This window comes from Apium graveolens, chromosome 2 (genome assembly GCF_009905375.1).
Source record: "Apium graveolens cultivar Ventura chromosome 2, ASM990537v1, whole genome shotgun sequence".
In the NCBI taxonomy this organism is placed as follows: Eukaryota; Viridiplantae; Streptophyta; class Magnoliopsida; order Apiales; family Apiaceae; genus Apium; species Apium graveolens.
The window spans coordinates 11850870-11876365 of NC_133648.1; the positions used below are offsets into that span (position 1 = coordinate 11850870).

General features: G+C 37.0%; 2 non-coding genes across 2 annotated transcripts; one reads left to right on the plus strand and one right to left on the minus strand.

Annotated features, from left to right (window-relative positions):
• Nucleotides 1-4394: 4394 nt before the first annotated feature.
• Nucleotides 4395-4501, minus strand: LOC141710306 (small nucleolar RNA R71). Its single transcript, XR_012570833.1, has one exon. It is a non-coding gene; the product is annotated as a small nucleolar RNA R71 (small nucleolar RNA).
• Nucleotides 4502-11495: 6994 nt separating this feature from the next.
• Nucleotides 11496-11602, plus strand: LOC141710284 (small nucleolar RNA R71). Its single transcript, XR_012570812.1, has one exon. It is a non-coding gene; the product is annotated as a small nucleolar RNA R71 (small nucleolar RNA).
• The last annotated feature ends 13894 nt before the right edge of the window (nt 11603-25496 follow it).

Below are 25496 nucleotides of genomic sequence, written 5' to 3' on the forward strand. Positions count from 1 at the left end.
GTGAGGCCCTTCCCTGATTCTATCAAGGTATTCTGGATCTGTTGCTTCTAGAAACATGGTCATCCTTACCTTCCATATGGGATATTCAGATGGTCTCAATATGGGAACTCTGATAGTCTCATATCGACTCTGAGTTGATATCTTTGATGATTCCTCAGTTTTGGTAGGCTTAGTTGGAGTTTCTGTGTCAGACATGATTGTGTTTGGATCTTTAACTGTATGTGTGTTAACAGATAGCTCTGATACCACTTGTTAGGTCACACTTTCACTGTAGAGGGGGTGAATACAGTGTTTATTACAATCAAATCAAACTTCAAGAACTTATGTAACAGAAAACAAACTTTATTTAAACAATAAACTCTGTTACAATCTGGAACTGTTATCTCTCAGTGATGAACAAAATATCACGAGAGCTTCTAGAGTTATAATAAATAATATTCTCGATAATGATAACACCTCTAGTGTAAACTCTATTTCTGTGTTTATATACTACACAGTTACAAGATATTCGCTAATTGATATGGAATATAATTCTGCTTCCTAAAATATATCAATCAGATATCTTCTATTCCAAGTATTCCATTCTTCACGGAATTCCTTCTTCATGCATATCTCTTCTTATGTTTATCTTGATCTTCTTAACTTTAATCAGCTACTGTCCTTATCTGATCGTCCTTCAGCACTTAAGTTCTGATATCTATCTCCTGATAACATAAGTACTGATATCCCTTAAGTTCTGACTTCCAGTACCTTAAGTACTGATCAGTTAAGTACTGATTTGTTCTGTTCAAATAAGATCTGAAATCTAAACATAAAACATATTAGCCATGACATTATCAAATATATCTAACAGTGATAGATTTCAGGCTGATCCTAGATAATCTCATTTAATAGCTATTAAGAGAATTTTCAGATATCTCAAAGAAACACCAAAACTTGGCATTTGGTATCCTAGAGATTCTGGTTTTAATCTAACTGATTATTCAGATGCAGATTATACATGTTATAAAATTGATAGAAAAAGTACAACAGAAACCTGTCAATTTCTAGGAAATAAGCTAGTATCTTGGTTCAGTAGAAAGCAAAATTCAGTTTCTACTTCTACAGCTGAAGCTGAATATATTGTTGTTGTTAGTTGTTGTGCACATATTCTATGAATGAAAAATCAACTGTTGGACTACGGTCTATAGGTGAATAAGATTCCTATTTTCTGTTATAACACAAGTGCCATTGAAATCACTGAAAATCCAGTACAGCATTCAAGGACCAAGCACATTGACATCAAGTACCACTTCATTAAAGAGCATGTTATGAATGGTACTGAGGAACTTCATTTTGTTCCAAGTAAAAAACAAATTGCAGACATCTTTACCAAGTTACTTGATGAATCCATCTTCACTAGGTTGGTAAGCGAGTTAGGTATGTTTAATTACTCTTAATCTATTCTGATGTCTAAGCAAATTGAAATGCAACTAGAGTAAAAGTTGATATTTCTTGCCTAAGATAAAATTTTGGCTAAGTCAGAATTTGTATCTCGACGAATATTCATTATCCGTTGAGAATGAATATCCGTTGAATTATATCATCCGTCGAAGTATCAATTATTACTTTGGATACTTTTATCATTATCCATCGAATTGCACTCAATCTTAGTCATTTAATTTGAGCATTATCCGTCGAATTTACTTACAGCCCGTATGTATATTTCAACGAATAATCTTAGAATTTTGACAGTTTTCTCTATTTTTAAAACGGCTATTTTGGGCTAATTTGATTTATTACTTTATTTTACTTTTTAGTTTTTGACAGTTTATTTCTGAGATAGTATAAAAGCTTATTTCAATTCTATTATTTTCTTTTATCTTTCTCAAAGCAATTTCTCTAACTCTCTTCTTCTCTATAACTCTCTTCTTCTCTAAAGCAAATACTCTCTTTCTGCAACTAATTTCAATCACAGAAATGGCACCCGTAGTCAAAATCATGCCCTCAAATGGGTTCGTCTATGTAAAGAACAACTTTGTGGCTCTGGTGAACAAGAAAATTCCGGCATCTGAAGATTATCACAAGATAATGGACTTTATACTGAACTGCAAATTGAGTTATGCCATGCTTACGTCACCAACCATCTACTGTAAAGTTGTCGAGGAAAGTTGGACTGCGGCAGTATTCAACTCTAAGGATAAAACTATTACCTTCACTCTCAAAGGTAATGAACACTGTGTTAATTGTGATGCTATTGAAAAATGCTTTAAATTTCCTGAAAATAACACACTTGCTCCACACACAGATGTTAAGTGGCATTTATGTCACTTATTTATGCTCTAATAAGCTTTGAGTTGGTGTATTTGTACTCAAATTATTTGTGTTTTAACGTGTTTTCAAATGTTTTTGCATTTCAGGCTTTACTTCGTGAATCAGGTGAATTAGCATTGTTTTGATGCTAACATGGTGTTTAGGATGTGCTGGGATACAAGCTTGAAAGACTGGCTCGAAGCTGCAAGGAATAAAGAAGAAGAAAAAAAGATTTTTTGGCAGAAGGCAGGCGCGCCCGCGCTGGTGTTGCGCGCGGCCGCGCAGGGAGAACAGGAAGTCAGCGCGCCCGCGTAAGTGAAGCGCACGGCCGCGCTGGGTCGGGATATTAAAATCCTGATTCAACTACAATTTGATTTGCTGGACTCCTGGGATGCATGCACTGCTATATAAACATAACTTAGGTCATTTTTCAGAGACATCAAGCAAGGAGAAGACGACAAGAGACCTTTTTCGCACAATTCAACAAAGGGGAAGACGAACTAGTTTATTCTTGTGAATCTTTGTTTTAAATTGTAATTTGGATTCTTGTTTCTTATTTTGCTGAACCTTTACTCTTGTTTGTACTTTGGTTTATTTATTTGTATAAAGACTATGTTTGTTATATCATGTTTTCATTGGAACCCACGTTGGCGATGAGTTCGGTAATGAGCTAATCGTTATCGTGGGGTTCTAGCAGATTTATTTATGGATTTCTTTAGTTAATTTGTTTCGATACCTTAGTGTGTGGTGATTGTATGATATCCTAGTTATGGTTGTGCGTATTCATCTTGTGAGCGTCACGAACTTATAATATAGTGTGTTAATTCTTAATAAAGCGAAAGTGAATTTAAGGATTTAGAACTTGCCATGCTAGCATAGGTTCATGGATTCTTATGCATGATTCATAGGTAATTTTAACCATCTTACTTGCCCTATGTAATCAAGATAGATAACTTGTGCTTAAATCGTTATGTTGTCAAAATTATATAGACATATAGGGTCTCAATATAATTGGTGCCTATTCAGTTTCTATCTCTTTTGTGGATGTTTGGTAGAATGGTACTCGTGCAATGAAAGTTGGCGTTTATCAGTTTCGTGTTGTCTGATTAGTGTCATCACCATTGCATGCTAAGGTTAAGAACAATAAGGCTATTGAACGAAGTACTTAATGAAGTTAGAATCCCATGTCTGTCATATATATTAATCAGTCAATCTTATTCTCGTAGTTATAATAGTTAACGCAATTCTTAGTTATAAAGAACCTCAAATTGTTATCGTCTTAGCATTGGATAATAACCATACATTGTTGCTTAGGTGCGTAAATTAAATAGTTAACCATTACCGTCTCTGTGGGAACGAACTAGAAAAGATTCTATACTACTTACGAACTCGTATACTTGCGTGTAATATTAGCGTGTGTTTAGCGACTAACAAGTTTTTGGCGCCGCTGCCGGGGACTGCAGTGTTAATTATTAGTTTATGTGCTTTCCATCAGTGGTCGTTAAAGTTCATTGACTCGGACATTGTTACTCATTTGTTTCCTTGTTTTATTTCAGATGATCTAGCGAGGGTGTATGCATACGCGTTCGCGTACTCGTAAGAGAACACTGGATAAAGTCGAGGAAGAACTTGTGGTAGTTCGTAGGGAAGTTTTTGAGGAAGAAAAGAAGGTAGAAGAAGAAGAGAAAGTTGAAGAGCCAATTGTAGTAGCTATGGGTGATCAAGCAGAAAATCCGAAGGCTTTGATGGAATATTCTAAGCCTAAGATTAATGACATTCAGTCTAGTATCATTAGACCAGCCATCAGGGCTAACACTTTTGAGATCAAGTCAAGCACGATCCAGATGATAAAGAACTCAGTTCATTTTGGGGGTTCTCCTACCGAAGACCCCAACATGCACATCAGGGATTTCATCGAGATCTGCGACACTTTCAAGTTCAATGATGTGACTGAAGATGCTATCAAGCTACGACTCTTCCCATTCTCTCTGAGGGACAAAGCTAAGTGCTGGTTACATTCTCTACCAGCAGGGTCTGTCACCACTTGGGAAGATCTTACTCAAAAATTTCTCACTAAATTCTTCCCCATGGAGAAAACTGCAGCAATCAGGAATGCTCTTACCCAATTCACGCAGCAAACTGGAGAATCTCTGTGTAAGGCTTGGGATCGATATAAGGAGATGTTAAGGAAGTGTCCACACCATGGCATGCCTGATTGGATGATTATCAATTATTTCTATAATGGATTGGGTGCTACTTCTAGACCCATGCTTGATGCAGCATCAGGAGGAGCCTTGTGGGCTAAGAGCTACGATGAAGCTTATGAACTTATTGAACCGATGGATGTTAATGAGTACCAGAATCCTTCCTAGAGACTGACTCAGGGAAAAGTAGCAGGAATTCTGGAGTTGGATGTAGCAACTGTTATAGCTGCCCAACTTAAGGCTTTGACGATGAAGGTGGACACCTTGGAGAATTATGGAGTTAATCAAATCACTAGTGTCTGTGAGCTTTGTGTTGGTGCCCATGAGACTGATTAGTGCGCAATTTCTAGTGAATCAGCTCAGTTCGTGAGCAACTTCCAGCAATCGCAGCAACCTGTGCCAGCCACCTATCATCCTAAAAACCGCAATCATCCTAATTTCAGTTGGAGAAATGCTCAGAATACGGTTCAACAGCCTTATCAGCAATATCCAGCTAAGCAGTACAACCCCCCTGGTTTTCAGCAACCGCAGTATAGACCAAAAACAACAGCTCCAGCTGCAACAAGCTAATGAAAAATCTGAATTGGAGGAGTTGAAACTTATGTGCAAGAGTCAAGCTGTATCTATCAAGACCTTAGAAAATCAGATTGGGTAAATTGCCAATGCCTTGCTAAATCGTCAACCTGGTACATTTCCTAGTGACACTGAAGTGCCAGGAAAGAGGGAAGCTAAGGAGCAGGTAAAGGCAATCACTTTGAGGTCTGGGAAGGTTGCAAATCCCGTACAAACTCAAGAGTTGACTGAAGAAGCTGGGGCTGAGAAAGAAGCAAAGCAGCAGGATGAAGAAGTGGAACCAAGGAAGACTACTGTTGAGCACACTCTGCATGAGGGTAATACAAGGGAGAAATAGATCTATCCTCCACCGCCTTTTCCTAAACGGATGCAGAAGAAAAAGATGGACAAGCAGTTCGAGAAGTTTCTGGAGGTGTTCAAGAAACTTTATATCAACATACCTTTTGCTGAGGCTCTCAAGCATATGCCTAGTTATGTAAAGTTTATAAAAGGTATTCTCTCTCGGAAAGTGAAGCTAGATGATTTAGAGATTGTCGCTCTCACGGAGGAATGCAGTGCTGTGTTACAGTAGAAGTTTCCTCTGAAGCTTAAAGATCCATGAAGCTTTACTATTCCATGTACTATTGAAAAAGTGTATTTTGATAGATGCTTACGTGACTTGGGAGCTAGCATCAATCTGATGCCTTTGTCAATCTTCAAGCAGTTGGATCTACCTGATCCTAAACCGACGTATATGACTTTGCAGTTGGCCGACCGTTCTATTACATATCCATGAGGTATTGTGGAGGATGTCTTGGTCAAGGTTGATAAACTCATCTTTCCTGCGGATTTTGTAATTCTTGATTTCGAAGAGGATAAGAAGATTCCCATAATCTTGGGAAGACCTTTCTTGGCAACGGGTTGAACCTTGATCGATGTGCAGAAGGGTGATCTTACAATGCGAATGTTGGATCAGGATGTGATTTTAAATGTGTTCAATGCTATGACATTTTCTACTGATAATGAGGAGTGCTTAAAAGTCGAGTTGGTCGATTCGGTGGTCACATCAGAACTTGATCAAATGCTAAGGTCTAGCGCGGCCTAATTGGGAAATTCAGACAGTGAAGATGACGAAGGTGATGAGCAATTGTAATATTTGAATGCTTCTCCCTGGAAGAGGAAGATTGATATGCCTTTTGAATCTCTTGGAATGGAAGAATTGAGCAAAGCTCCTAAACGCCTCAAGCCTTCATTGAGGAAGCTCCTACTCTTGAGCTTAAGCCTTTACCTGAACATTTGAGGTATGCATTTTTAGGTGATGCATCTACTCTGCCTATTATTATTGCATCTGACCTTTCAGGTAGCGATGAGGAAAAGCTTTTGAGAATTCTGAGAGAGTTCAAATCAACAATTGGATGGACTATAGCAGATATCAAGGGAATCAGCCCTTCTTACTGCATGCATAAAATTATGCTAGAAGAAGGTAGCAAGCCTACAGTCGAGCAGCAAAGAAGACTTAATCCAATCATGAAGGAAGTAGTGAAGAAGGAAATTCTGAAGTGGCTAGATGCAGGGATCATCTATCCTATATCTGACAGTTCATGGGTAAGCCCGGTTCAATGTGTGCCAAAGAAAGGTGGAATTACTGTGGTGGCTGCTAGGCAAAAAGCATGCGCTAAATAATTCATGCAAGTATACGCGTTTGCAAGTAGTATAAGATATAAATCAGATTCGTTCCCACAGAGACTGGTTTGGGTTAAGTTCAATTTATGCACCTATGCAACAATGTATGGTTATCACTCAATGCTAAGACAAATAACAAATTGGGTTTTTATTAAACTAAGAGATTATACTAAATAACATTAACTAAGAGAATTGAGGTTGAATTACTATATATGACAAACATGGAATTCTAACTTCATTCCAAGTCATTGTTCTTAACCTTAGCATGTGATGGTGATGACACTAATCATATAACACGAAACTAGTAAACGCCAACTTTTGCTGTACGAATACCCTACTACCAAGCATTCACAAAAGAGATAAAAGTTGAATAGACACCAATTATGCTTAGTCCTTGTATGTCTACAAGAATTAAAAACATAACGGTTTAATGCGCAAGTTATCTATCGTGATTACATAGGGCAAGTAAGATGGTTAAAATTACCTACGAATCATGCATAACAAATACATTAACCTATGCTAGCATGGCAAGTTCTAAACCTCTATATTCACTGTCACTTCAATAGAGATTAACACGCTATCTTATATGTTAACTACGCACATAAGACGAATAAGCACAACCAATACCAGGATATCAATCAATCACCACACACTAAGGTATCGGAACAAATTAACTATAGAAATCCATAAGTAAATCCGTTAGAACCCCATGATAACGATTAACCCATAATAGAACTCACCGTCACCATGGGTTCATATGAAAACTTGTTAATATCACAACTATATAAGGCTGAAAAAATACTTAATAAATAGTGAAGTACGTCAGGAGAGTATTAAGTTTCAAAGCATAGAGAAAACTAGCATCCACTGTTATAACGAATTAAAAAAATCAAGAGATAAACTAATGCTCCCTCTTCTTCGTTGTTGTGTACTAAAACGGTCTTCTCAATCTTCTTGACTTCACTCCTGTTAAAGAAAACGTCTTCCCATAAGGTTTATATAAGAGTCCAGGAGTCACCGTGCCAACAAAAGCCCAAACAAAATTAAAAACAAATAAAACCAGAATCTGAAATTCCGCACGCACGCGGTCGCATGCTCCCTCCACACGGTCGCCTGCTGGCACGCGGTTTCTTTGCTCATCACCCCTAGACTAATTCCAAGTACTTCTTTAAGATTAATTTGATAAAAACCACCTATCTAAGCAAGTTATACCCTGAAATGCAAAACCACTAGAAAACGCGTCAAATACACAAAATACTTGAGTCCAAGACACAAATTCAAGCTTTTATGAGACGCTCTAATTGGTATAAAATGTCACTTATCACACCCCCAAACTTGAATCAATGCTTGTCCTCAAGCATCACAGACTCAAACTCAGAATAAATCATGCATGAATGCAACTATATGAATGCGGCGATCCCCTCGCGATGACTAAACCAACCAACACATGATATATCAGAAAATGCAATTAGGCGACTAAAGATCAATCAAATTACGCAAGCTAACATACAACTAGAAATGTGGTGTGTGCGAATGCTTAACAGATATGCTTCAAAACTAGATCAATCATCATAACTTAATTATCCTCAAGGCAATCACACGCTTATACGAAGAATATATTCTAGACATAAAATGACTTCTAACACTACAAGATTATTGGAGTTTATTACGGATTCAAGCTTTTATTCAACACATAAAACAAATGCTTATTTGATCGTGCAATGAGTGAGGTCCACAAAAGATTTATGCAATGGTACCCATTTAGCGAGCGTTAGGTTAGCGGATCCCAGACTATAAAAGCCTTAGGTCACTAGGCACAAAGTCCCCTAAGAACTTAATAACTCGAATACCAAAGAGCCCACTCGTGATCAATTGTGCATTAAACCATATTTTTTTCTCTTTTTTTCCATTTTTTTCTTTTAACACATATACATTTTTTCCCTTTCTGAGCAAGTGTGTTTCGCTCCATCTTGCTCAACCCTAGACTACTCGTATACAACATGAGCCGGCTACTAGCCATTTGATGCCTAGCCATAACTAGCAATGAATTCCAATTTTTTATCTCTAATTTTTACCTTTTCATGTCTTTTATCATTAAGAGCCTAGCATGCATTCTAAGTATAAGCAATAAATTAACCTCAAAAACCATCAAACCATGACAACGATCTAGTCCTTAAGCATACTCTAAGACTTAGTAATATTACAAGTATTTCTAGCATGCATGTCAACCTAACAAGATTCAACATCACTCTAACGCTATCACTACACTCACATCAGTATCACATATTAATCGGTATAGCAACACAAAGGGATTATGACATATGCATGAAAATGCAACTACATGGACTCATATAACAAACAAAAATGCAAACAAATATGTCCTAAATGAACAATCATGCAAAAATATGAATGAACTACAACTAAACATGCAATATGAATCTATATAAATCTATATAGACACACACAAACTACTAATCCTTACATTATCACCCCAAATTTAAAATTTTCAATGTCCTCATTGAAGGTAATAATAAAGATTTCAGGCATACCTAATTAGCGGGAAAATCACCCTCGTCGGGTGGAGGATCAGGTGGCCAATCAACCTCGCCACCAGTGTCTCGAACAACAGTACCGAAAGCGTGTGTCAAATTTTCAGCAAAATATCGGTGGATGACATGCATGGCCTCCATACGCCTAGTCAATCTTCTATATTGTGCATCACCAACACCAGTCCTATCAACTACATGTTGCATATGAGAAGAACCCTCTATAGGCACGGGAATATCCGTCCAGCCACTCTCTACATCATCAAAAATATATCACAACCCCTTATCATGGGGTGCACCTAAGAATGAATAACTCAAGTGATCTGGAATTCGATTGAGCTCAAGTATGGGAGCTTCTTGAATAAATGGTTCAAAACGCTCCTGAGAAATTTTCAGCTCTGCTAACCCAAGAGAATCGAATGGCATATCCAACTTCCTCATCCACGGAGGTGCATTCAAATCCTGCAATTGCTCTGCTCCTTCTTTATCTTCAATAACTGATTCCCCTATTAAGGATCTCTCTAAGGTATCTAACGTTGGCAATTGCTCAGGCTCTGAATTTACTACTGAGTCAACCCACTTTACTTTAAAGCACTCCTCTTTAACTGTGGGTAACTTTATTTCCTTGTACATATTAAAAGTAACCTTTTGATCGTAAACCTTCATCGAAAGCTCTCCTTTTTGCACATCGATCATAGTTCGGCCTGTAGCTAAGAATGGTTTTCCCAATATAATGGGAATCTTCTTATCTTCCTCGATATCAAGAATTATAAAGTCAGCAGGAAAGATGAGTTTATCTACCTTGACCAAGACATCCTCCACTATACCTCGTGGATAAGCGATGGAATGGTCAGCTAGTTGTAATGACATGTATATTGGTTTCGGATCAGGCAGACCAAGCTTCTTGAAGATAGATAAGGGAATCATATTGATGTTAGCTCCTAAATCACTTAAACACTTGTCGGATAACAAGTTTCCGATGGTACAAGGAATAGTGAAGCTTCCGGGATCTTTAAGCTTCGGAGGCAACTTCTATTACAGTACAGCACTGCATTCCTCCGTTAGAGCAACGGTCTCTAAGTTATCGAGCTTCACTTTCCAAGAGAGAATACCTTTCATAAACCTCGCATAGCTAGGCATCTGTTCAAGAGCTTCAGCGAAAGGTATGTTGCTATGAAGTTTCTTGAACACCTCCAAAAACTTCTCAAACTGCTTATCCAGCTTTTTCTTCTGCAACCTCTTAGAAAAAGGAGGTGAAGGATAGATCTATTTATCCCCTGTATTACCCTTAGGAGGAGTGTGTTCCACAGTAGTCTTCCTTGATTCCACCTCTGCTTCCTTCTGCACTTTTTCTTCAGCCACAACTGCATTTTCTGAAACTTGAGAATTTTCAGGCTCTTCATCTTGCTGAATTTGGGGGCTTACGACCTTTCCAGACCTCAAGGTGATGGCGTTCACCTGTTCTTCAACTTCCCTCTTGCCTGGATTTGTTTTTGTATCACTAGGAAGCGATCCTGGTGGTCGATTTAATAAGGCATTATCAATTTGCCCTATTTGGTTCTCCAGAGTCTTGATAGAAACAGCTTGAATTTGGCATATAAGAGCCTGGTTTTAGCACATAAGCCGCAACTCCTCCAATTCAGATTTTTCATTCGAAGATAGACATGCACCATGAGTTTGTTGTTTTGGTGTAATTTATTGCTGAAAACCAGGAGGGTTGAATAGCTTATTTCTAAACTGCTGGAATAGCTGTTGCATCGCATTCTGATTGTTGCTCCAGCTGAAGTTAGGATGATTCCAGTTGTCAGGATGATAAGTGTCTGGAACTGGTTGCTGCGATCTCTGAAAGTTGCTCACAAACTGAGCTGAGTCATTAGATATAACGCATTGCTCCGTCACATGTGGACCTGCACACAGCTCATAAACACTAATTATCTGTTTAACACCATAGTTAGCCTGAAAATCGATCTTCATAGACAACGCCTTTAGTTGAGCAGTGATAGTCGTAGCTGTATCCACTTCAAGAACTCCTGCTACCTTGCCCTGTGGACATCTCTGGGTTGGATACTGATATTCATTAGCAGCCATCAGTTCAATTAGATCATAAGCTTCCTCATAGCTATTTGCCCATAATGTTCCGCCTGATGCTGCATCAAGCATGGGTCTGGACTGTGCACCCAACCCATTGTAAAAATAATTGATGATCATCCAATCAGGTATTCCATGATGAGGACACTTCCTAAGCATCTCCTTGTAGCGCTCCCAAGCTTCACATAGCGATTCTCCCGTTTGCTGCGTAAATTGAGTAATAGCATTCCTGAGTGCAGTTGTCTTCGCCATAGGGAAGAATTTAGTAAGAAACTTCTGAGCAAGATCTTCCTAAGTAGTAATCAAACCAGCTGGTAGAGAGTGTAACCAGCTCTTAGCTTTAACCCTCAGAGAGAATGGGAACAGTCTCAGCTTTACAGCATCTTCAGAAACACCGTTAAACTTCAAGGTGTCACAGATCTCAATGAAATCCCTAATGTGCATATTGGGATCTTCAGTTGGAGAACCCCCAAACTGGATTAAATTCTGCACCCATTGAATTATGCCACGCTTGATCTCAAAGGTATTAACTGTGATAGCTGGCCGGACAATGCTAGATTGAATGTCATTGATCTTGGGTAGAGAAAAATCCATCAAGGCTTTCGTTCGTGCTGCTGGATCTCCCATTGTACTGAGTACCTGAAATACAAACAAATAAACCGTAAGAGTAAAAGAGTCTGAGTCAGTGAACTTTAACGACCACTGATGACAAGCACATAAACTAAAAATTAACACCGAGTCCCCGGCAGCGGCACCAAAAACTTGTTAGGCAAAAAGCATGCGCTAAATAATTCACGCAAGTATACGCGTTCGTAAGTAGTATAAGATATAAATCAGATTCATTCCCACAGAGACTGGTTTAGGTTAAGTTCAATTTATGCACCTATGCAACAATGTATGGTTATCGCTCAATGTCAAGACAAATAACAAATTGGGTTTTTATTAAAGAAAGAGATTATACTAAATAACATTAACTAAGAGAATTGAGGTTGAATTACTATATATGACAAACATGGAATTCTAACTTCATTCCAAGTCATTGTTCTTAACCTTAGCATGTGATGGTGATGACACTAATCAGATAACACGAAACTAGTAAACGCCAACTTTCACTGTACGAATACCCTACTACCAAGCATCCGTAAAAGAGATAGAAGTTGAATACACACCAATTATGCTTAGTCCTTATATGTCTATAAGAATTGAAAAAATAATAGTTTAATTTGCACGTTATCTATCGTGATTACATAGGGCAAGTAAGATGGTTAAAATTACCTACGAATCATGCATAACAAATACATGAACCTATGCTAGCATGGAAAGTTCTAAACCTCTATATTCACTGTCGCTTCAATAGAGATTAACACGCTATCTTATATGTTAGCTACACATATAAGACGAATAAGCACAACCAATACCAGGATATCAATCAATCACCACACACTAAGGTATCGGAACAAATTAACTATAGAAATCCATAAGTAAATCCGTTAGAACCCCATGATAACGATTAGCCCGTAATAGAACTCACCGTCACCATGGGTTCATATGAAAACTTGTTAATAACACAACTATATAAGGCTGAAAAAATACTTAATAAATAGTGAAGTACGTCAGGAGAGTATTAAGGTTCAAAGCATAGAGAAAACTAGCATCCACTGTTACAACGAATTAAAAGAATCAAGAGATAAACTAATGCTCCCTCTTCTTCATTGTTGTGTACTAAAACGGTCTTCTCAATCTTCTTGACTTCACTCCTGTTAAAGAAAACGTCTTCCCATAAGGTTTATATAAGAGTCCAGGAGTCACCGCGCCAACAGAAGCCCAAACAGTATTGAAAACAAATAAAACCAGAATCTGAAATTCTGCACGCACGCGGTCGCATGCTCCCTCCACGTGGTCGCCTGCTGGCATGCGGTCGCGTGCTCCTAGCGCGCGGTCGCGTGTTACCCTTCTGGAAAATTCTTCATTTTGCTCCTATTTGTGCTGATTTCTTTGCTCATCACCCCTAGACTGATTCCAAGTACCTCCTTAAGCTTTATTTGATGAAAACCACCTATCTAAGCAAGTTATACCCTGAAATGTAAAAACACTAGAAAACACGTCAAATACACAAAATACTTGAGTCAAAGACACCAATTCAAGCTATTATGAGACGCTATAAGTGGTAGAAAATGCCACTTATCAGTGGAAAATGAGAAGAATGAGCTTATCCCTACACGGACAGTCATGGGGTGGAGAGTCTGCATGGACTATCGGAAGCTGAACAAAGCCACTAGGAAGGACCACTTTCCATTTCCCTTTATCGATCAGATGCTTGATAGGTTAGCTAGTCATGAGTATTATTTTCTTCTGGATGGCTATTCGGGTTACAATCATATTTGGAGTGCCCCAGAAGATCAGGAGAAGACTACCTTCACTTGTCCATTTGGTACTTCCACCTTCAGACGAGTTTCTTTTGGTCTGTGTGGTGCACCAGCCACATTTTAGAGATGTATGATGGCCATCTTTTCTGACATGATTGGTCAAAATGTGTAGGTGTTCATGGATGACTTCTCAGTCTTTGGCGATTCTTTTGATGAACGCTTGTAAAATCTTGGACATGTTCTCAAGAGGTGTGTTGAGACCAACCTGGTTCTCAATTGGGAGAAATGTCATTTTATGGTGCGTCAGGGCATTATTCTCGGGCACCAAGGTTTCTAAAAAGGGTCTAGAGGTGGACGAGGCCAAGGTGGGGGTCATAGAGAATATTTCTCCACCTATTTCTGTTAAGGGAATTCGCAGTTTTCTTGGTCATGCGGGTTTCTACAGGCGTTTCATCAAGGACTTCTCAAAAATTTTAAAGCCTTTGTGCAGTCTGTTAGAGAAAGATGTTCCTTTTAAATTTGATGATGAGTGCCTTGTAGCTTTTGAGACATTGAAGAAGAGTTTAATCACGGTACCCGTCATAACCGCACATGATTGGAATAAGCCTTTTGAGATGATGTGTAATGCAAGTGATTAAGCAGTTGGAGCAGTTCTTGGGAAGAGGAAGAACAACATATTTCATGTGGTCTACTATGCTAGTAAGACACTCAACGATGCTCAACTGAATTATACTACTACGGAGAAAGAACTTTTGGCTATTGTCTACGGTTTTGAGAAATTTCGATCTTATCTACTTGGGACTAAGGTGACAGTTTTCACTGATCACGCTGTAATTCGATATCTCGTCTCGAAGAAGGACTCAAAGCCTAGATTGATTAGATGGGTTCTTTTACTCCAAGAATTTGAACTAGAGATCAAGGACAGAAAAGGAACTGAAAATTAAGTTGCTGATCATCTCTCATGTTTAGAGAATTCTACTGCTACTTCATTGGATAAGACCTTGATAAATGAGTCTTTTCCCGACGAGCAGTTGTTTGGAGTGCAAGAAGAAGAGCCACGTTTTGCAGACATTGTGAACTACCTTGTGAGTAACATCATGCCTCCCAACTTATCTTATGCTTTAAGGAAGAAGTTTCTTCATGAAGTGATGTGGTATATGTGGGATGAGCCGTTTCTTTTTCGCCAAGGAGCTGACCAAATTATCAAGAGATGTATTCCTTACAGCGAAACGCGGGGGATCTTGCGAGATTGTCACTCAACGGCTTATGGAGGACATTATGGTGGAGAAAAGACAGCAGTTCGTGTTCTTCAAGCAGGGTTCTTTTGGCCAACTGGTTTAAAGATGCTCTTCAGTTCGTTTTGAAATATGATCGATGTCAACGGGTGGGTAATATGTCTAAGAAGGATGAGATGCCTCTTAATGTGCTTCTCGAGGTTGAGGTCTTCGATGTTTGGGGAATTGACTTCATGGGGCCATTTGTCTCATCTTGCAACAATCAATATATCCTGTTGGCAGTTGATTATGTGTCAAAATGGGTTGAAGTTAAGGCGTTGCCAACGAACGATGCGAAAGTGGTGCTTAATTTTCTTCACAAGCAGATATTCACAAGGTTTGGGACTCCAAGAGTCATAATCAGTGATGAGGGGTCGCATTTTTACAACTGCAAGTTCAATGCCAGGACAAACCCGATGTGAGATTCTACATGTCTGTTGTGTCATAAGTAATTGTCACAGTGATAATGATGTAATGGCCCTTAGACCTGAAGTCATTATATTTCTATGCAAGGATTAATATACATTGATTCCATTAAAAGTTATCCTTGACCGGGTAATGATAAAAGTGGACATTGGGTATATTATGAATCGTATAAGAAATATGAATGATCTAGATGGGATTTAACCCTCCTATTTTGGGAGTGATATTATTGGCCTCTTGTGTGAGCTAGACTATGAAATGTGTGGTCACGCTCAAATGTTGATTTGATATGATAGTCTACTCATTGATCAAGAAAACTTGGATTAAACTATGTTGATGATGATATATTACATGCCTCTAGTTTAATCTATAATATTTGGTTAAAGGGATTATATTACATTGTACATTATTCATGAAAGGTTTAATTGATAACCGATTCAATAATTATTTTTTGGGTAGCAATGATGTATTACTAGATGCCGCTCATTGTTTACGATTTTATAATAGATTTAAAATTCGTAGCCAACTTAATAATAACCTATAGGGTCACACACAAAGAATGCTTGAAGGATTATTTAATTTAAATTGGATTTAAATTAAATTAAAGTAGTTTGAATTATTTATAATATTAATTAAGTATGACTTAATTAATTAGATAAATAATGATATTCGAATTTACTAATATCAATTATGAAATTTAGTTGTTAAATAATTAAGTATGACTTAATTATTATACAAATAGGAATTTCGAATTAATAATAACTCCTAATTAGTTAAGAGTTATAATTCTTTTTCTACTCTCTATGTAATATCTCTTGTGTGGCTGATTTTGTGGGCAAGACTTTTACTAAAACCCTAGCCACCAAGAGAGAAGATGGAGAGAGAAACAAGAAACGGGTGTGTGCTAGTACACATCCAATCCTTGAGTTCAAGCATTCGGGTGGATACCGATAGAGCGTAGATCGCGAGAGCGGGATGCGTGGTGATTGAACAATCTTTGGATCTCCATTATTCAACCAATTTGTAAATCTTCTTAAGGTAAACAATCTGATCTATGAATTAAATATATGTTTTTCGCATGGATCCTGCGGTGGGTTTTGAAAATTCTGGTTGTTCACATTTTTAATTACTATTTCCGTTGCGTTTATGTGCTCGAAACCTTTCATAATGTTCTTAACTGGACTCAAGAGGATGTAGCTCCGACTAAGAAAACCCCAGCTATATTGGTTTTCCCCGTTCATAGAGATGGAGAGCTTTATTGTGGTATACTCATTATACCGTTTGATTTGTACTATGTTGGATATTTATGCCATGATGGAGTCTATAGGGTTTTTAAGAAAGCTAATTGTAGCCCACCTGAAATACAACAAGTTAAAAAGGTGATAAAATATTTGAAAGCACTTGGTAAGGATGTAGAGGAACTGAATATAGGTACATCTTATCATGACCTCGAGGAACTCGCTGGCATGACTAGACAAGAGGTTAGGTTATGCAGAACTAAATTGATGGAGGCTCTCAATTTTATTGCTCTTGAGAACACAGGATTAGAGCCTCCTTCATCTGAAGCGGAACGTCATCATCTTTTCATTACCCAAGCTCTCTCCGAGGCTTTGAGGGGAAAAAAGGTGAAAACGTTCTCCATAAGGAACTTTGAGGTTGGGAAACCGACTCCGCCCCAGTTTATTATTTTGCTGCATATATGGTCTTTGGCTTCAAAGAAACTCTTGCTACGGGCTGACAAGGATGTCAACTTTCAGTTATGGTTTTCCCTCCCCCTTAGCTAGGGGTGTACGCGGTTAGGTTTGGTACGGTTGGGAGATCAAAATTGCATCAAACCACATATATCAGTTTTCTTAAATATCCAACCTTAGTCACATTTGCGGTTGCGGTTAATCGCGACTTTTTAAACCGTGTGGTTGCGGTTGGTGCGGATCGACTTGCGGTTCAACCATCGACTTGTACGATAAATAATAAATAAAAATAGTTTATTACAATTATACTTATCAAATTTTAGAAATCTGTAAAAATAAAATATACTACAAGAGTACAAGTGGTTACTGCAAATTATATATGGTTGTTTCTGCGTTTGATGATATATATTATATCTCAAAGCCCCAAACACTTTATCTTTTAATTTTTATTGATGGCTGTTTTTGTGTTTAATGATATATATCATATATTATATTATATAAATATAGCAGTTTGCGGTTGCAGTTTGACTTTTGCGATTATTTAAAATCAAATCTTTAGTTCTCATGATGTACCATCCTCAATCTACGAAGAGTTGTCAAGTGATCAACGAGTCGATCTTCAACTATTTCAGTTAGAAATTACTCTTGAGGATGAACGCTTAGCCGAAGAGGCTGAGCAACAGAGACTTGAGTTGCAGGAGAACATTATCTCTCTCGCAAAGACTATATCGGGAATTTATCATCGCCGAGCCATGAAGAAGAAAGAAGCTCTGAAGAAGTTGAAGATGGGATAGTTTCTAGGAATAGTTTCTATCTTGTGTTAGGACTATTTTATGAGTCTGTTTTGTATTCATCTTCCTCATTATTAATGAAAATCTTTAAGCTTCTTTGATATCTTAAGTGATTACTTGTTCACTTTCTTCTGTGTGTGCTTGAATGCTTTTAAATGTTATATCCAAATCAGTACTGCAAGCTAAACTTCATATAATCTTAATAGTGCATGTGAATAAACTAATCTTTGTTTAATTTCATGTGACCACTTCAGTACAGATTAAGCACTACAGGAAATAACTGTTGTTAAAGAATAAGTTTATGGAAGATTTAATTCTTAGTCAATGGGGATTATTATCTTTGAGTGTACTTAACTATCCAAACATGTCTTTTCAAATCATACTTTTGACACTTTCTTTTTCTATTCAAGAAAGTTGCTCACACTCAATTCTTAAAGTTATATATCTTACATCTTAAATTTCTACTCACAACTGAAATACTTGAATTCTTTTCTCAAATGTTTCCAGAAATCAAGTGGCATAATTCTTGAATTATGTTCACCACTCATAAACAATATTTAGTTGGTTAGAGACTATTTGCTGAGGTAGATCTTAATGATACTAACATAGACGTAGAGGTTTCATCAGTTTTTACTGAAGACTCTGTTATAGCTTTCAATAAACACATTCAAGTGTTAGTTCTTTGCAAGAAGAACAAGGTTTGAGATCATGGTACATGACAGTAACCTGATCAAATCCTCTCCAATTCAAATGGAGGTTCTCATTACTAATGAACAACAACTGTCATAACCACAGTATCTACTGTGAGCAAAATTGTGAATTCACAAGGTATAAATACTGTTATTACTTTTATCAACATTTATTTTAAATACTGATTTAGTACTTTCAGCATTTATTATATATTTTTTCATGATATAAATCATGTTGACATGATTACTTCTAGACCTTATTTAAGGACTTCCTCTAGTTGTATGATCATAGATCACCCTTCTTTAGCCACCTCTTATTTTTGTAGTACAATATTTCTGAGCCTAATTCTGTGAGATGTGTGAAAAGATTGAGAGAAAACAGAATTTAAGAGAGGCAGGATCCTTCCTTGAAAAAGGAGAGGTAGATGAGAGATAGGATTCAGTAATCCTTGTGAGGAAGCTCTGACTATTAAAAGTCATGAGATGTGTGGTGTAAGGAGTAGTGAGACTACTTTAAAAGAATAGAGAGATTAAGGTTTATATGCTATATGTTTGCAGGTGCTTAGAGTCCTAAACACACAGACTAAATAACAGTCTGTTAAACATCAAGAAAACTCTAATGTACCAAAGACTATTAATCTCCCTGCAAGTCTAAGTACTGATACTTTCTTGCAGTCCATACATTCTACTATTCCACTACATAGTACAATCCCTGTTTTTATTGAAAAACAATCCATTTATTCTACTTTACCATCATCGGAGGAAATCTCTATTGTTGCTGAAGATGTAGTAGCACAACAGTCCATTCATAAAGTTTAATTCATTTTAGATCACCACAGCTTACAGGAACTGAAATCTGGAAATTAATATAGAAGATCCAATTCATTTATCTACAATACTTGAAGACGCGGAGTTAACTTCTGAAGTTGTGGAAGCTTCTGAAGCAACTGGATTAAAAACTGCACAAAATCCGTTTACTGTTGATCAATCTAATGATGGTGAAGAAGCTACTGTTTCCAATGATATTATAGATTCTAAGGATGGTCTTTTCTTCCCTAAAGATATGCATATACATATGAGACAATAGAAACTAAAAGAGTTAGATGCTACAAAAGAAAATGATTATTCTGATAATCTCTGGAATGCTCATTAGAAAGACATTATGTATCCTATTTCCAAAACACAAGCTCCAGATTCGTGGTCGAATTAGGCCAATGTGTGCCTTGGATCCAGTTTATAGAGCAGAGTTGTGTGCCTTGCTCGGGGTTAGTGCGTGACTGATCAGCAGCCTAACCTTAGTTTTAAATTTTAAAATGAATATCCAATTCTAATGATTATTTAACAAGAAACTTGATTCCTCTGAATCATCTCGCTTGATCATTATTTAACCTCAGTTATTGTTATTATAACTTGCTGAGCTAGTTAGCTCACTCTTGTGAATCTTTTTATGTATTCTACAGTTAAGAAGGATACAGTTGATAGCGAGGTTTCCCAGTTTAATGTACGAGCTAGGATTCCAGATTGAGTTGGATCGAGCTAGCAGGAGCTTATTATGGTAGTGAGATAGTAAGATTGTAAGAATAATTTCATTATCAGTTGTAAGTTAAATTATTTGGGATTTGGTACATTGTAATAAAAGTTAAGGTTGTGGCTTGTTTTCATACTTTAACCTGTTGCGATCCGTGGTTATGTAAAGCAGGATCATTGTAAATAATATTTCATATACATGTTTATATATTGTCTATATTTTATGGACCCCAAACTTCTGACCTGGGTTTGAAGGGCGCCACAGATTGGTATCAGAGATACAGGTTATAAGTCACTGAAACAAGCCTAGATTGTCGGGATTGGGTAGAGGGTTAGGATTAGGAATAGGAAATAGAAAGATAAGACGTCGTGAGGTTGAGTGCGACTATATAGTAGGTCTCCGGCACGGTTCATGTTGCGATTCGGGATTCTTAGCTTGCGACGTGATTTCCAGATAACGGCAATAGCAGATCCTGTTTTCCCTGTATCATCTGATCATTCAGAGCCTTCCGTTCGAGGATCGTCATCTTCTCCCAGATTTGATTCGCACCTTGTTCTTCCATCAGTATTAATGGTATTAACCTTCTGTTATAACAGCTGCACCCCTTCAAGCTATTCTACGTTATTTTCCCACCTCTTGATATGAGACTATCTATTTAAGAATATCCATCTAATTATTCTTGTTTTACTGGACATTCAGCTGGGAGTGTATCTTTTCAGTTTACTTTACACCCTGCTCTATACCCCCAGTTTAATACTCGTCCTATGAAGCAACAATACCTACGAGGATGAATTCGAGAGCTACAGTAAATGGTGAGTATCTGAGATATAAATAAATGTGAGAAGAAGTTTATAAAGAAGATTTAAGTATTTCGGAGGATAGCTGCTAACAGGTTAAAAGAAGCCATTAGTGACTAGGCCACCCATGATTAGTTTGTGGGATGGACTAGGTCAATTTTGAAAGAATTAGAGAAGAATATAGATCTGAGTTTTCTTGGTATTAGATGAAGGTGTTCTGAATGTGATATTTATAGTAACAATGTGAGGTGACATCATCCGACTTGTTGACTATTGGATAACATGTTCTACTTAACAACTGTAAAGATGATGACAAGAGTATTACTAGTATTGAAGCTTTGATATGAAGCTACGAATAAGATAATGTGCAGTGACAACCAGAGTTATTATCGATTAAGAAAGATAAATGGACCTAATAAAGGAGAGGAGTTAAATTGAAGTGAATGGACTTTTGAGTGATCGTTTCTTTAACTTGGTACCTTGTTATAGATAGAAAGGACAACAACCAACTCATATAGTAATGACGACCAGATGTACGATTTTCAAAATTTTTAAACAAGTTTTCGAAAAAGATTTTCCCTTACAAAATTTCTAAAAGCCTTTTTGATTAAAATAAGTTTTAAAAATTGGTTGTCAAGTTGCTACTTGAGTTTCTTGTTTGTTATAAGACCAGATTATTTAGAAAATACGTGTTCCAGGAATTAGTACGGTTGATTTCGAGGCCCAAGTGGACCCGCTATTATGAAGAAGTTTTGATTAGTCCTAACAAGAAGAGTGTGAATATTGTTTGATGAACAACAGAACCAGAGTACGGAGAAACTATTTGTTTAAATTCCAAGATCATTAAAGATTAAAGGATTCATTGACTTAAAAGAAGCATGAGCATGATTGAAGGAGGGTGAGCAAATTCCCAGATTTTTCTAAAGGAGGAACATTATTAACAAAAGAATCGTCATTCTAAGTGGCATAGATAAAACTTGAAGTTATCCAGTAAGAACACAATTATGATAAGAATTGTTAAAGTATTATATGTGTAGGTGCGATGCTAAAGACGCAAGATTTAACAAGCAAGAATCTACCATAGTGCTTAATTGTGAAGACATTTCAGCGGACTTTCTGAAATTGTTATATGATACAAATGGGATGTGATCGAACAAGCTCGAAAAGATGAATAAATATGAAATGTGGATGGTGACCAGTGATATCATTATTTTCTCCAATATTATAGCGTATATTCCTTTTTGATTCCTAAATATGTATGAACTTTTTTTCTTAATACATTTTTACGATGATATCGAAAAGGAGGATATTGCATTCCTTTCAAATTTAATCTTCCCCTCAAGTTTTGTTCTCTGATTGGGACGAGCAGTATTATGGTAAGACGCTTTGTCGGGACAACGAAGAGTCGGGTGGGACGCCACTTAATCATGTGATGTATGCCATATGATACGAAAGACTGGCCATCTTAAGTACCAATGTGGTTGTCTCATTCATATTTAAATCATTACTTCTTCTTTCTTTTCAACTCTAAGTTTATTAAATTGTGAATTCTTCTAGTTGTTTCTTTGTACTATCGTTCTTTGCAGAAGTTTTTCAAACAAAAATCAACGTATCATGAACCAAGGGGGAAAAGTTCCATCTACCTCTCACGCATGGAAAGAAAACAATGGCACATGGCTAGGATTGTAAAATCACCAGCCCCGGTCAGGGATGTACTAAGAGTCAAGGGAAGCTACTCCGATAAGAAATACGTCTCCAAGGACGAGAGTTTACAATTTGTCTGTGAAATATGTTATTCAGAATACGGACGTGATGACGTGAATGATTATTGTGAATACCTTACGCGTTAAAGTATTAAAAGATGTGAGAGCAACTTAATTTTTTATCTCTCAAGGTTTTGTTGATAAGATGAATTACCCTGTTGAATTGATAAGATTATGACTAAAGGACTAACAAATCAAGAACGTGTAATTGTTAAATAAGTCAATACCAATGGTGTTATTAAGATTTCTGGCAATAAGTTGTGAGAATTTGATATCATTTAAGATAGGAGAATTTGACATTATTCTAAAAAATGGACTAAATATTCAAGCGTGATGCTCATATAGACCGTCGGGGTGAAAGATAGTTCTGAAGATGCCAAATGAGAGTATGATGAGGTTTAGAAGATGAAGGGAGGTAAAGAATTTGTTAACAATGATTTAATCTAAAAGGTTACGGTGACCAAGAGGTAAGCACTACGGTGATTATGAATAGAAGTCAGGAGTAAACAGAATTTGAAGATTTTATAGTAATTAATGAGTTTCAAGATATGTTTCCAGATGAGTTACCAACATTTCCTCCAGATAGAGACATTAAGTTCGTGATTGACTTAGTAACTGAAATGAAACAAGTGTCCAAGGCCCCGCACTGAATGGCGCCAGTTAAAATGAAGGAGTTAGCAAAGAAAATGCAAGAGATGTTAGAAGAATGAGCGATTAGACCTAGTGTACCCCATATGGTATATCGGTATTATTTGTTAATAAGAAAGATGGAAGTAGGAGATTATGTGTCGACTAGTGAAAGCTCAACAAGTTTACGATCAAGAGCAAGTATCCGTTATCTCGAACTAATGATTTGTTTGATCAGATGAAAGAAGCAAAGTATTTTCTAAGACTGATTTAAGATTTGGGTATTATCAATTGAAGATTTAACCTATGGACATATCAAGATAATTTTCAGAACTAGGTACTGTTGTTATAAAATTCTAGTATTGTCATTTGGATTAACCGATATACTAGTAATATTTAGACTTGATGACCAGAATCTTGAAGGAAGATCCGAATAAGTTGTATTTATGTTACTTAAAGTCAAAGGAGAACCATGCAAAGTATTTAATGATAGCTGGGAAGTCGAAGAAGAAAGAAGTTGTGTGAAAAATTTTCAAGGTGAAAGCTTTAATGGTAGGAAGTATAATTCTTAGCATAAATAGTCAGTGAGGAGGAGACCAAAGGGGATCCAGCAGAGATTAAAGTTACTATGAATAAAGAAAGACCAAAAGCATCAACAAAAGTAAGAAGTTTTCTTATTGGCCGGTTATTATCGGAAATTTGTTCAAGAGTTCTTGAAAATTACAACACCTTTGATGAAGCTTACTAGGAATAACGAGAAGTTTATATGAAATGGGAAAGTGTAAAGAAAGTTTTACGGAATTAAAGGAGAGAGTGGTCACAATACCTGTTTTATCACTTTGAGAGGATTAAGAAGTTTTGGTAGTCTATAATGATACTTATCATAAGAGAATAGGATGTGTGTTGATGCAGCACAATAAAGTTATTGTATATGCATCTGGACAACTGAAACCTTATGAACAGAAGTATCCTACCTATAACCTGGAACTAGCAGTAATAATATCCACTTTGAAGGATTGGAAAACATTATATGTATGGAGAAAGATGTGGGATCTATACGGACCATAAGAGTTTGAAGTATGTATTCACGAGGAAGAGCAAATGTAGTGGCTAGAGATAAGCAAAAAGGAGAGAATGAACATAGAGACCGCACCCGAAGAATTATCTATGGAATTTTAGAAGTTGGAATTGGAAGTCAGAATTCATAATCCAAAAGGAGCAAGGATGGATAGTATGATCTTTCAGTCGAAGTTGTTAAGAGAAGACAAAAATATATCAAAAGAAGATGATGGATCAGGATGTTAACAGTTAGCAAGAGGAGATAATGGATCACGATATTAACAGTTATATGAGAGGAAATTTATGCACTTAATAGAATGATCACGGTATCCTCAGATTTTCATTCAGAACTTGGATGCTACGAGTGGCAGAATTAAGGAATGAGATCCTAAAGGGAATTTACAATCCTAAGTATTTATCCGTTCAAGAAATACCAAAATATACAGAAGTTTAAAGAAGAATATTGATAGCCGAATACGAAAAGGAAATTTCACAACGGATCAGGAGGTGATAGGCATCTTAAATAAGTAAGGCAAGTGTCAGAGGCCTAGTGGATTATTGCAACCATTAGAAATACAGAATGGAAATAGGAGTATATTACTCTAGATTTTATAGTTCGATTACCAAGACCGAAAGCAAACCGCGATGCTAATTGAGTTATGGTGAACGAGTTGGCTAAATCAGCTCATTTCTTGCCCATTAATGAAAGATATTCACTGGATAAGTTGGTTCGCATGTATTTGAAGGAAATAGTAATTTGTCATGGGGTCCCTGCATCTATTGTATAAAGTCAGGATCCACGATTCAATTCAGGATTTTGCAAAAGTTTTCCAGAATGTTAGGCACCAAGTCAAATATGAGTACAGTTTATCGTCCGCAGACTGACGGCCAAGAGCGAGAAAATGATCCAAACAATTGAAGATATGTTACGTGTTTGTGCCATTGATTTCAAAGTAAATTAAGACGAGCATTTGCCCTAAGTGGAATTTGCTTACAATAACTGTTATCATGCCGGTATCGTAATGCCTCTCTACAAAGCACTTTATGAACGCAAATGTCGATCACCAGTATATTGAGATGAAGTCAGCAAACGTGAAATACTTGGACTAGAGTTGCTATAACA